The sequence below is a fragment of the Musa acuminata genome, chromosome BXJ1-11, assembly GCF_036884655.1.
Source record: "Musa acuminata AAA Group cultivar baxijiao chromosome BXJ1-11, Cavendish_Baxijiao_AAA, whole genome shotgun sequence".
Classification (NCBI taxonomy): Eukaryota; Viridiplantae; Streptophyta; class Magnoliopsida; order Zingiberales; family Musaceae; genus Musa; species Musa acuminata.
Window position 1 is genome coordinate 16,316,443 of NC_088337.1, and position 12,133 is coordinate 16,328,575.

The window sequence follows — 12,133 nt, forward strand, 5'->3', positions numbered from 1 at the left end:
AAAAAAAAAAATAGTGAAATTGGACATCTTTAAAAGCAAACAAAAGATAGGCCAATTTAAAGGTGTGTGTAATGCACTTTAATCATAAGCAAAGACTAGAATTTTTTTTTTTTTTAGGAATGAAGAAAGATTTCCAAATCGAAATAGAAATTCAAATGAACAAAGATCAAATTCTGTAACTTGCAAGTATTCTTTGAATCCGCAATTTTTTTTTCTAATTCTTTATTTTTTTTTGACCTTTGATTTTCCCTCTTTTATTTATTTTTTAGCCTTTGATTTTCTCTCTTCTTTTTTTTTTTGACTTTTTGATCTTTTTTTTTATACCATAAAGTGCGGAATTACAAATAAGAATAGTAATAACGCAAGAAGCACAACAATGTAGATGAAAGAAGAACAATAATTATAGATATTGGCCAAAAAAAATCTAAAAGATAGCAAATAAATAGATATGCAAACCTCAAACTTGAGCCCAGCTCTGATACCAAATGATAGAAATCTTCAACTTAGCAACCATATACCCCGATAGCTAAAGAGCTATGATACATATGGAAATACAAATTGACCCCCTCCAACGATTTGAAACAAGATGGATCGTTCAAGATTGAAGTTAGGAAAACTATTCTAATCACATAATCAATGAAAATTTGATGAAGTAATTAGAATAGTACTTTGATTCCCTTAAAACGCCACAAACTAAGAAGCTTGATAAGTTGAATGGAAAAACAAAGATTTTTCTTAGGTTTTGAATGCCACAAACTGAAATGCTTGATAAGTCCAATGTTCATGCAAGAACTTAAAAACAAAACACTCACCGGTGTTGTAAGTTGAATATACTTCTCCAATGTCCCCTTACAAAGAGAGTCAGCCTTATTTATATAGTACAAAAGCCAAGTACAAAGGGAATGAATATATTAAATGACATTTATATTCCTAATGCATAAATGTAGATTACTCATGAATCTACATTGAATTGTTTTGAATAATTATTCATGAATAAGCCCACAATTCCTAATATGGTCTAATATGGCTGAATGACCTTTATTCTTCAAGGATGACTAAAAATTCATCCTTTTCTCAAGGTTGGACTTTCTCTCCATGATTTTGACTTATTTGAATCAGGTTGATTATTTTAGGCTCTTCTTGTATCCATAGAACCTTGACCAAGTTTTGACTAGCTTGCTCCTTCCAAATGCCTTCTAATAAATAAGTTAAGGCTTCTTTCATCCTTTTAGTTTTCGCTCTTGTCATTGGTCCTTGATGAATAGTTAAAGGGTCTTTGGTAGAATTATAATCAACTTGTTCATTCATATCAGCAGGTGAATGTGGCCCTATGTTCTGTTAGGATCAAGAGCACTAAGAGGTGGGGGGGGGGTGAATTAGTGCAGCGGAAAACCTTCTGCGATTAAAATCAAAAACTGCTTTCGTTCGATAGAAGTGATTTTGGTAAGAAAGCCGATTCGTAAATCACTTCAACTTTTGACTCGGAGAGATGCAGCAAAGATATGAACGCAGTTTGTAGTTATGATGAAAATCAGAATATAAGTGCAAACTGAAATACGACGTTCGTACGATAAAAGCGATTTCGGTATAAAAGCTGATTCGTAAACCACTTTAACTTGAGATAAGGTGAGTGTTAGGACTCCAGCTTGGAGAGTCCTAATTGAGAGGGACATTCATGTAAAAATGTTAGGACTAGCTAGTAGAGTCCTAATTGAGAGGGACATTCTGTTAGGACTCTAACTAGGAGAGTCCTAATTGAGAGGGGCATTCATGTATGAGGTTTTTTCTTAGAGAAGAAATAGGAGTTGTAAGGGAATAGGAGTCTTGAGTAGGAGTCTTATTAGGAGTTGGTTAGAAATAAGAGTCTTAAGTAAGAGTCCTATTAGGAGTTAGGGTTTAGAAGCCCTATAAATAGCCATATATTCCTTCTCTTTTGATAAGCAATAGATGAATTTTTCTGCAGCCTTTGAGCAGCAACTTGGAGGGAGGAACCCCTATAGAGTTCCAAGGAGGCCGATCCCCTAAAGAGATCAACCCCAAGTTTAGAATCTGTAAGGGTTCTAACACCTGGTATCAGAGTAGCGTTCTTGGCGTCTCGCTGCCCTTCCACAGCCATCCATCAACCCTTCACAACCATCCAAAGCAATTCCCACAAATGCTTAAAAGATCGTCGTCAAATTCCACCGTCATCTCCACCACCGCAGATCATCCTTTGATCTCCCCGTGAATTGCAACAGGTTCTGGTTTCCTACCTTACTGCCGCTACAATTTAGTTATCCTTATTCGAAAATCCAAAAAAAAAAAAACTGTTCCTATATTGCTGCATAAACCTTTCGTCATAAAGTTTTCATCTCTACGACGAAAGATACATTACAGAATTCCAGCCGCATAGCACCATCTGTTTGATCTTGCTACTGTGCTTTTTCTATCCAAATTTCTATGAAATTTTTATGACATCTTTGACACTTCCTAACAGCAGATTTACCTTTGGTTTTTTCAAAAAATTCTCAATATAAACCATTGATCTTTTACGTCTAATCTGCTATACTTGAAAATCTGTACTGTAAAATTTCAACCGCATAGCATTGTTTGTTTGATCTTGATACTATATTGTTTCTATCCAAATCTCTACGAAATTTTTATGATAGCTTTGACACTTCATAACAGTGGATTTCCCTTTGGTTTCATCAAAAAATTCTCAATATAAACCACTGATCTTTTACGTCCAATTTGCTATACTTAAAAATATGTGCTGCAGAAAATTTCAGTGGCATATTGTTGCCTTAACCCATCTATTTGCAATCTTTTTTGAATGAAATTTCTTATACACTTCATAGATCATCTTGGCTTCCTTTAAGATTGATATATTAAGGAATTCATCTTTAAAAATAATTTTGTGTTGCTGCAAATTTTCATCGTAACCTGCTGAAAATTTTCGACGATAATCTGGTATCGCAACTTGCACCAATTTTCTTGCTATTATACTGCTGAAATTCTCTTGATTAAATTAGACATCCTTGCTGTCATATAATCTGTGATTTTGCTATCAATTCCCTCCTCAATTCTCTTAAGTTTTTGGTAGAAATTACATCGAGAAACCATTGTTTCTTCGACGATAATTCTACTCTTACAAGACAGCACATACTTGCTGCAACTTCCACTGATTTCTATCAAACCTTTGCTGCCATCTACCACAGATCCAAAACTTTCATCCACAGCCCTAAAACTCCACTAAACCACAGCCTCAAACTGCACCCAAAACTACCACAAAATAAGCCTAAATCGTAGCCTACATCCACCGATCCACCAACCCTTTCGACCATCACTTCTCTCAACCTATACATGCCTTTAACCTAACAACAAAAGAGAGATCTTAACATCATAGATTTGGAGGCATATACTATGGCATCTAAGGAGGCAATCAATGCTAAATTCGAAGCCTTGGAGGCGCGAATGGAGGATAAGATTCGGACGCTCTTTACCGAACTCAGATTGGGCCGACCACTAAGCCCGAAGAAATCATATCAAGGAGAGAGCTTTGCCCAATCACACCAAGCCCGAAGAGATGACTTCCAAAGGAGGGTAGGCTCTATGACCAACCCCAACTATCCATGCATGAGAGTGGACTTCCCTAGATGGGAAGAAGGAGACCCGATTGATTGGATCTCGCGCGCGGAGCGATATTTTCGGTACCACAAAAACGCGGATGTATCTATGGTGAAAATTGCAGCTATACATCTTGAAGGGGATGCTATACAGTGGTTTGACTGGTTTGAACATACTTATGGAGTCCTTTCATGGCGACAATTCAAAGAAGGACTGCTGATTCGCTTCAGACCAACCGATTACGAGAATATTGACGAACAACTAGCAAAGATCCAACAAACCTCCACCATTCAGGAGTACCAAACCAGGTTTGAAAGGTTATCTAATCAAACTCATGATTGGTCTCAAAAACAGCTATTGTGGACCTTCATTGAGGGCTTGAAGCCGGAGATCCGAGGAGAAGTTAAAGCGCGACAACCGTATATGCTTATGGCAGCCATCTCTTTCGCACGACATCAAGAGGAGCAATTGAACCATGAAGCTCGGAGGACTAGGGTCTCTCCTCAACCAGTAATATTGAAGCCCTTAGCCCCCCCTACTATCGACCAAGTCCCTACACTAAAGAGGTTAACAAGAGAAGAGCTTCGCGAGCGATATGCGAAGGGGTTATGTTGGCATTGTGACGAGCCGTGGAGCCGTGAGCATCACTGTAGTAAAGGGGGACTTCTTATGATTGAACCGATAGAAGAAGAGGTCATTGAATATCCAAAAGAGAGCCTTGAACATGAAGAAGAAGATGCAGAAGAAGAGCCACAACCGACCGAAGTTACGGTACATACACTAGCTAGCTACTCAAACCCGCAAACGATGAAAATTGGAGGCCTTCTCAAACAACAATCAATCACTGTTCTCATCGACACGGGCAGTACTACTAACTTCCTAACTAGTAAGCTTGCTGTTTGGATATCATTACCTATCGAGAATCGCTGCAGGTTTGATGTTAAGGTCACCGACGGACGGATTTTGAATTGTGATCATAGGCGCTTGCAGGAGAAACTATTGCTGCAGGACCAAGAGATAATTGCATATTTCTTCCTTCTCCCTCTTAACAATTATGAGGCCATGCTCAGAATTAAATGGTTGACGACATTAGGTGATATTTCTTGGAATTTTATGAAACTAATTAGGAAATTTTACAGTAAGGAGAAACAGGTGACATTGCACGGGAAACGTGGGGGCGACATAACAACGATTTGCACACAACAAATGGAGAATGCTTTGCATAAAGCATGCAGCGGCTTTTTGGTACAACTTGAGCAGCAAACTAAGGGAGAGCCAACAGAATTTGAAGATCCAAATCAACTTCCTTTGCTTGCTGAATTTTCAAATATAGTTGACGAACTGCGCAACCTACCTCTTACCTGTTGGCATGATCATTGTATAATGATTCTTCCAGGCAAATCTTCAGCAAATGCTCAGCCATATCAGTATCCACATCTCCAGAAGGATGAAATAGAAAGGATTATAAAAGAGATGCTCGAAACAGGAGTTATTCGGCCAAGTTGCAACCTCTACTCTTCGCCGGTGCTACTTGTACGCAAGAAGGACGGAACAAGGCGAATATGTGTTGATTACCGAGCTCTCAATGGCATAATCATCAAGGACAAATACTTTATTCCAATAGTAGATGAATTGCTAGATGAAAGGGAGCACAAATCTTTACAAAGCTGGACCTTTGATCCGGGTATCATCAAATACGAGCATGCGAAGAAGACATACGGAAAACCACCTTTTGAACACACAACAACCACGAATTTTTGCTTTCTTCAACAAAAGGTGGAATATCTTGGGCATATCATATCAGAGGAAGGTGTGGGAGTGGACCCCTTCATGCAAAACTGGCCGACCTCGAGAAACATAAAATTGCTACATGGCTTTCTGGGTTTAACAGGCTACTACCGCAAGTTCGTGAAAAACTATGGAAAGATCAGTGCACCACTTACTTCCTTACTACAAAAAGATGTCTTCCAATGGTTGGACAGAGCCTCCGCTGCCTTCGACAAACTTAAGGCAGCCATGACGACGACGCCGTTGCTAACACTACCAGATTTCAACCGACCCTTCATTATTGAGGCCGACACATTTGGAGTCAGAATTGGAGCCATTCTCATGCATGATGGTCGACCACTCGTATACACTAGCAAGGCATTATCTCCCTCCCATCAAAATAAGTCAACATATGATAAGGAGATGCTCGCCATTGTGCGCACAACAACGAGGTGGAGACCCTACTTGATTGGTCGACGATTTCAAAATAAAACCGACCATAAAAGCCTCAAGTACTTTTTGGAGCAGAAGATATCTTCCCCCGAGCAGCAAAAATGGGTAACAAAACTTCTTGGATTTGATTTTGAAATAACTTACAAAAAGGGGAAAGAGAATGTTCTTGCAGATGCGCTTTCGCAGCTACCCGAGCAAGTTGAAGTTTCGACCGTTTCACTTCCGACCAGCGACTTCCTTGAGGATATTAAGATGGAATAGCAGGAAGATTCAGATACTAGTAAGATTATAAAAAAATTGGAGGAAGCACCAAGCCCCATGGCTCATTACAATTGGGACTCAAAAGAATTACACTATAAGGGACGCATTGTGCTTGTGACAAATTCTACTTGCATCTTCAATAGCAGATTTTGGACAAAGTTATTCTATATGCAGGGTACTAAATTGAAAAGGAGTACGACATATCACCCACAAACCAATAGCCAACCGGAAGTTTTAAACAGGTGCTTGGAGACAGCCCAAAGCCACCCACCAAATATGACTACCCAAAGAGAACTCCAGACGCAGCGAAGTGCCATTATTGATCGACGGATCGTGACTCGACGACGATGACCCACTAATGAAGTTCTAATATAGTGGGCGAACCTACCAATAGAAGATGCCACTTGGGAGAACTAGACGACTTGAAGATCAAATTCCTAGAATTCATGAATCATCAGCCTCGAGGACAAGGCTGATTTGAAGAGGGTGGGTATGTTAGGACTCTAGCTTGGAGAGTCCTAATTGAGAGAGACATTCATGTAAAACTGTTAGGACTCTAGCTAAGAGAGTCCTAATTGAGAGGGGCATTCATTTAAAACTATTAGGACTCTAGCTAGGAGAGTCCTAATTGAGAAGGGCATTCATGTAGGAGGTGTTTTCTTAGAGAAGAATTAGGAGTTGTAAGGGAATAGGAGTCTTGACTAGGTGTCCTACTAGGAGTTGGTTAGAAGTAAGAGTCCTAAGTAGGAGTCCTATTAGGAGTTAGGGTTTAGAAGCCCTATAAATAGCTATGTATTCCTTCTCTTTTGATAAGCAATAGATGAATCTTTTATGCAGCCTTTGAGCAGCAACTTGGAGGGAGGAACCCCTATAGAGTTCCAAGGAGGCCGATCCCCTAAAGAGATCAACTCCAAGTTTAGAATCTGCAAGGGTTCTGACAACATATCCTCTAGATTTTCGAACTCATTGATTTCATCCGTTCATTACTTTCGAATCCAACTATATCATGAACTTACTAAGTTTGTCATGAACTTGCAAGACCTGAACAATCTGTCACAAACATGTGCACGACATTTAGAGTATACACGTCACAAGACTTATCATGATCATGCAAAATTTCTTATCTTACAATAAAAAATTCTTACATAATTACGTAAGTAAAGTTGATTGCTCTGAATGAAAATTCTTCTAAAGTCAAAAACATTCAAATCAGATTACACTACAATTAGAACAAGTGCTCACCGCCTACAGGCGGTGGCACCGCCCCAGCTGGAGGTAGCACCTCCGGCTGTAACATGTTGCAAGCAGTTGCACCGCCCCAGCTAGCGGTGAAACCGCCCGCAACTCTGCCTCTTTTTAACCCGAGCTAGGGCCGGTGGTGGAACCGACCCCAATTCACTCCCTTCCCCTCTTTACTCTTCCAAAGCTTCGCCACCTCTATTTCACCCCTCGTAGCATCCCAAATACTCCTCATTTTGAAGCAAAAGATCAACAATCTCTCATTCTATTGAAGATCTCACTAAGGTATTCTCTAAGAACCCCTTAAATTCTGTTTTTGATTCATTTGCTCTTACTCATTACTATCCTCTTAAATAGCAGTAGTTATGGGGTCTAAAAGATCCTCAAGGGACAAAGGGAAGAGGAGATTAGTGGAAGATTTTGTTCTTACCCTTTTCGATTCAAAATATCATGCTGAAAAGTTTTCCTCTTTCGAACTTAGGAGTGTCAATAAGGGAAAACAAGTAGATTTAAATGAACTAAGAGATATAGAGACAATCCAATGGTTTCCAAACTTAGATCTACTCCCTATTTTACAAATTAGTGAACCCATCTATCCAAGACTTGTTAGATTGTTTTACAACAATATACAAGTAGATGAAGAAGAAAGAATGTCTACCTATCTCTTAGGACAACACATCTCCATTACGGATTAATTCATTTAAGATATAATAGGCATTCCCATGAAAAATATAGGACTCTACTTTAGAGGGTCATGGGATGATGAAATTGTTGGGACAACATATGTTGAAGCCTTAGGAACAATTTTCGCTAATCCCAACTTAGCATTTGTTCCTAAAAGTTGTGAACATCTACTGCCACTAAACACTAAGGTACTTCATCATATTCTAACTAGCATCATTCTCTCTAAACAATACCATCATGATGAAGTAAGCCAAATAGAATTAGGAACTATGTATTGGATCATGAAAGGATATGACATCTGTCTTGGTTATCTTATCCAGCAAAACATGTTAAAACTATCTAAGAAAGATATGATGCTCCCATATGGTGGTATAATCACTAGAATACTGAAAGCCTACGATATTCCAATACCACCGGAAGAAAAAGTAATAAAAGTAGATAGGTTTAGCATAATAAATAAAAATCTACTTCACCGATTAAGATGTGTTTATAGAAACGGTAACTGGGTTAGAATGCCTAGAAGAACCGATCCCCCTCAACCAGAACCAGAACCGGAAACACCAGTCTTTAGGCGTACTCAATCTCCTCCGATCTATCCCTTTGAGGAAACATATTGTTAGAACCCTTGCATATTCTAAACTTGGGGTTGATCTCTTTAGGGGATCGGCCTCCTTGGAACTCTATAGGGGTTCCCCCCTCCAAGTTGCTGCTCAAAGGCTACAGAAAAGATTCATCTATTGCTTATGAAAAGAGAAGGAATACATGACTATTTATAGGGCTTCTAAACCCTAACTCTTAATAAGACTCCTACTTAAGACTCTTACTTCTAACCAACTCCTCATAGGACTCCTACTCAAGACTCCTATTCCCTTACAACTCCTAATTCTTCTATAAGAAAAAACCTCCTACATGAATGCCCCTCTCAATTAGGACTCTCCTAGCTAGAGTCCTAATAGAATGTCCCTCTCAATTAGGACTCTCCTAGCTAGAGTCCTAACAGTTTTACATGAATGTCCCTCTCAATTAGGACTCTCCAAGCTAAAGTCCTAACAGACCCGCCCTCTTCAAATCAGCCTTGTCCTCGAGGCTGATGATTCGTGAATTCTAGGAATTTGATCTTCAAGTCGTCATAGTTCTCCTAAGTGGCATCTTCTATTGGTAGGTTCGCCCACTATAGTAGCACTTCATTAGTGGGTCGTCGTTATTGAGTCACGATCCGTTGATCAATAATGGCACTTGCCTGGGTCTGGAGTTCTCTTTGGGTAGTCATATTTGGTGGGTGGCTTTGGGCTGTCTCCAAGCACCTATTTAAAACTTCCGTCTGGCTGTTGGTTTGTGAGTGATATGTCATACTCCTTTTCAATTTAGTACCCTGCATATAGAATAACTTTGTCCAAAATTTGCTTTTGAAGATGCAAGTAGAATTTGTCACAAGCACAATGCGTCCCTTATAGCATAATTCTTTTGAGGCCCGATTGTAATGAGCCACGGAGCTTGGTGCTTCCTCTAAATTTTTTTTTTTTATCTTACTGGTCTCCGAATCTTCCTGCCATTCCATCTTAATATCCTCAAGGAAGTCGTTGGTTGGAAGTAAAACGACCAAAAATTCAGCTTGCTCAAGTAGCTGCGAAAGCGCATCTGCAGCAACATTCTCTTTCCACCTTTTGTAAGTTCTTTCATAATCAAATCCAAGAAGTTTTGTTACCCAATTTTGCTGCTCAGGGGATATTATCTTTCACTCCAAAAAGTACTTGAGGCTTTTATGGTCAGTTTTAATTTGAAATCGTCGACCAATCAAGTAGGGTCTCCACCTTGTTGCTGCGCTCGCAATGGCGAGCATCTCCTTATCATATGTTGACTTATTTTGATGGGAGGAAGATAATGCCTTGCTAGTGTATATGAGTGGTCGACCATCTTGCATGAGAATGACTCCAATTCTGACTCCAGATGCGTCGGCCTCTGGTTATTATTAAAGGCAAGGAATTGGCTAATCAAACACATTTCGTATGCAATCTCTTCTAGAACTAGTACTAATATGTGGTACGATCCTTGGGTGAATGGGAAGAGTATATTTCAATTATATGGCGACAGAATACGAAAAGATCTTGGGGCTCCCAAAGATTGGAATGTTTCCGAGTTCATTGCTAACGGTACTTGGTGTCTCCCTAATCCTATTTCTCCCGAAATGTTATCACTTTGGCCGACTATCATAGCTATTCCAATCAGGAACAACTCTTCAGATACACTTATTTGGCCTCATGACAATGACAAATTTAGTGCCACATCCGCATGGAATCAAATTAGGCAAAGAAATAACAAGTGGGTCCCAAGCAGTTGGACATGGGATCGATCGGGATCACAAAGATACTCCTTATGTACATGGCAGGCCCTTCTCAATAAATTACCTACAATAGACAATATGAAAAGAAGAGGTATCTATCATGTTAACCGATGCTCCCTTTGTTTGCAACAAGAAGAAACTGTTAACCACCTCTATTTTGCTTGTGATTATACAAAATGGATATGGAAGGAGATTCTCCAATGATTTGAACTCAATAGATTGCCGCAACCAAACTTGCACCAAGAACTAGGCGACCTTATGCAATGTTTCTCAAGAAAAGGGCCTCTTACACAACTGGCAAAGGTTACTTTCAGATGCGCTATTTGGTGGATGTGGAAGGATGATCCGCAATTTACTTTTACTTACCAAAGAAAAATGGTAGGAAACCTGTAACACCCCTCATTTCCGAATGTTCGTATAAATTTCTGGTGATAATGTAAGCATCTATTTTAATTGACAAAAGAAATAGAGTATGAATCAGAGGTAACTTATTTGTAAGATTTGGGAGATCTGTTCAAAAAAAAAAAAAAGAGAAAAGAAAGAATCTGAGGACCTATATGTAAACCCTAAGGACCTAATCGTGAATATGATAAAAACAAGGACTAAACTGCAAAATGCACCAAATGACAAATTGGGGCTTTTAGGGTTTTTGCTTTAATCTTGTTACTTCGGGTCAAAATTTGCAAAGGCAAGTGTTCTAACCCCATCCTACAGAAGTATTAGACTCTGTTTTTATGTTGATTCAAAATAAATTGGAAGATTTCTGTTTTGAAACTGATATGACTCTTTTTGGACCTAAAACCATGGATTCTGAAATATTTTCGGTAAACTGACCCCTATACACTGCTTCGGCTGTAAGTTTTAGTATAAGATGTGAATTCAGGCAGAAACTATTTTGTTTGTAATTAGACTCTTATGTCTTTCTTTTGACACCGATTTTGTAGATTTTGGACACCGAATACTTACCCAAACATTTTTTTCAAATGAGCCTATAGACGCTGTAAAACAGAGTTTAAGATTTATGACCTATCGCTACTAAAATGCCTATAACTCCCTGTTGAAAATTCTGATTTATACCAAACTAATTTTATTTGAAATTAGACTTGAAAATCTTTCTTTTGACATATAGTTTGAAAATTTTGGAATTCAATTGCCTACCCTATTATCTGTTGAATCCGACCCTATAAATTCTGCAAAACAGTGATTGTGATTTTGACCTTGTGTTACCAAATCAGAGGTAACTGTGTGTTGGGAGCCCTGTTTCATATGAAATCTGTTCCATCCGAATTTAGATTGATATATGGTTTGACCATAGTCTTCTTATGGGTATTCGAGCAAATTTGTTATTCTGAAATATTTGTTTGATGTGCCATTGGAATTCTGTCCGAAATCGAGCTTTGGTCGATTTCGCGTATTCTGTTCTATTCCTTTGATTACTTGAAATCTAACCTTCTTATTTGAATTGAGCTAACTATAATTGGATTCCCTGTACACTCTTGCTTCCATTTTCCTTTCTAATATGAATACATTTGTGAGCGATTTGTTCCTTGCGTCATTTGTTCTTAAAAAGGCACATGTAAGCTTCGTTGTTCCGCGTGTGCTTCCGATGTATGCTACTTATTGTTGAAACTGCCCTTTTGTACTCTGGTGTGTGGGATTGTCTGGACCTTTGCCAGAAATGGTAAAGGGTATGCGCTATTTGCCCGCTATGTGGGGTCCCGCTATGAGGGATATTCTGTTTGCGCTTGTTGCCCGCTACGTGGGTATGTGATTAGAGCCTGT